The sequence below is a fragment of the Leptidea sinapis genome, chromosome Z (genome assembly GCF_905404315.1).
Source record: "Leptidea sinapis chromosome Z, ilLepSina1.1, whole genome shotgun sequence".
Taxonomy (NCBI): domain Eukaryota; kingdom Metazoa; phylum Arthropoda; class Insecta; order Lepidoptera; family Pieridae; genus Leptidea; species Leptidea sinapis.
In genome coordinates, this window is record NC_066312.1 from 1,055,341 (window position 1) to 1,058,107 (window position 2,767).

Sequence of the window (2,767 nt, forward strand, 5' to 3'; positions counted from 1 at the left end):
TTCGCTCTCCTTCTTGGGCTGGTAAAAGCGGCGGTCGTTGCGGTCCATACGAAGTAATGGTTTGTCGTACCAGCCGTATCTGAAACAGAAAAATGCTATTACGCACACGTGGACTCCGTGCTGACTGCCATAGACACTTAAAATACAACTTTAAAAACTAATAAATATGTATAGTGGCTGGTTATGTGTGGGCAGCAATTTATCGAGTTTCAATATAGTTCGTTTATAGTTCCAAGATATTTACATAGATTTTTTTACATAAATGAGCGATTAATCAGATCAGTCTCTATTTTACTTTGACCATATAACAGTATGCTGCGTTCAGCCAAAAAGCTATTGACACATTTGCATTGCAATTTAATGAGGCCTTCACTTTCTTTTCCCGCAATAAAAAGATTCTATACTTAAGTTCACAATTGGTATTCGAAGAGCTGGTCGTTCATTATTGACTCTTCTTCAAGGTTGAAGAACGAAAAATGGTGATGACGATCACGCGGTAGTAGGCCTTATAAACGTTTGTGGAGTTTTACGGATGGTCATACGCGCAGTTAGAGAAAAGATATTCACCGGATGTAAGCTGTGGTATAAAGAATACAAGCGGTAAATTCAATAAGAAACAATTTTTTTTTTGACATTCATAAGTGTTATTTCCGTGACCTACATGCATAAAGTGTTTTTTTAATTTGAATTACACCTGTTTATTCCCTGGAGTAGGAGAAGTAAGAACTATCATCAAAAGAGGTTATCCTTATTCAAAAGTACACGGTTAACTTAAAAAAGCGTCGGTATGGAATGGTATAGGGGCTCCAGTTTCCGCAATTAAACCACTAGTATGGGAGCATTTTGCGTGCAATCTTGGCCAGTTACTCCAACCAGCCCAGATCCATCCAGAAGTTCAGAAGAGTCCTGGGGTGGTCGCAGACTTCCTGGAGCGACCTCGCATTAGTTAAGGTTTTTGTCCGTTGGTTGTCCACCCCCGCACATTCCAGAATTACGTTAGTGGCCATTTCATCCTCGGCTAGACAGCCTCTGCACTATATACTATGACTGTCCGTTACGCCGATTCTGAAAAGGTGCTTGTTTAGTGATGTGTGACCCGTTAGGGTGCCCACCATTATATGGATGTCATGTCTGTTGAGGCTGATAAGTCACTTATAAAGGGTTATTTGAGCCTCTCTATCAATTTTCCCTGAGACCGCACAGTTTCGCCATCTCCAGAGTAAGAGAGGCAGCTCAGATCATCCATCACCACACACGGCCGAACGTGGTCAAGTTAATTCACGGTGGTTTAGAGTTAAATGCAGAGTAGGAAGAATATCGTATGACTGTCCTTTAACTGCATTCTATAGTCATTTGAAATTTCAAGAGGCATTTCAATTAGTAGCAAAATATTGATCATAATATTATGAGCTTAAGGTCTAAAAAAGAATGTTAAGTTTTTGTTTTTACATAGTTTGCGATAGCTAAATTAATTAACAAATAAAAGTTGGTTATGTGTAATAGCGCTTAGGCCGTGTTTCCACCTGCAAGCAAACTCGCGGAAGTTTTGCATGAGTTCTTCCAATAGTGTTTAAATGTTGTACATACTAATTCCTGCAATTTATTTCTGCTATAAATGTCTTGCAAGAAGCTCGCGGATCATACTATTGGAACGTATCGCGGAGGTGTTTAAAAGGCATAAAAGGCATTTATTTTCTCAAAATTGATTCCTTTATAATTCTTTTTTTTTGATGTCATTTCTAATAACTACAAGATACTAGAAGAGTTCGAGAATGGATTGCTGGTGTTTCCCATAATTTATTACGTGAAATACAACTGGGAGATGGTCAACAATATTTCAATTTTATTCGTATAACCGCAGTTGATTTAGATTTTAGTAAAATTTGCTGACGTTATAAAAAAAACAAGTCACAAAACACACATTTCAGAGATTCGATATCACCGAAGGAAAGACTCATTTTGATGCTGCGATTTTTCCGTACTTCATTCTAAGTTGTAGAGAATTCTTTTACGATAGAATTAAGCACAGAGCTATATTTAATTTGTCTTTTAACATCCGCATGCCGTTAGTCCCACAAAGAAGTATTGCACTCATATAATCCTATTAACTTTATAGTTTCTTCACGAGACCATTCACGACTTTGCCGATGACTTAGTATTTTCAATTTAAACTGAACACAAGCCGTGCGGGCGATACTTGCTGCGAGATATACGAAACTAGACCGATAAGCAACGAGATCTGTCGCGAGTCGATGCAGAAATGCTTAGACATGCTTTCGCATCTACTCACAAGCGAGGCGCTTGACAAAGTGTCGCGACAGTACCAGTAACGTAGTTTACACTTGCAAGCTGCTGTCAGACAGACTATCAGACATTTCTCGCGGAAGTTGTATTGCAGGTGGAAACACGACCTAACAGCCTTTAATGTCTTCATGTATCGATGTAATCAATGTGGTGGAGTGTGGTACCACCACACAGCAACTTGTCTTAATATCAATTTCAAATTCCTAGTTGTTAATTCGGTAAATCGTACATTTGGTTGTCGGTGCACGGCGATGGGTACTTGCTGCGCGGCCCCTTGGCTCTCGCCTGTGACACTTTCTCACTGTAGCTGTCCACCATTAGCGTCTGCTCCCTGCTCTCATTGATCATCTGATCATGGGCGGCGTAGAATTTGGTTCCCACTGGTATTGCTGAAACATGAATTCTGAATGACGATATAAATCTAATATGTCACATACCCGTAAATATCAAGAAAGACTAGAAA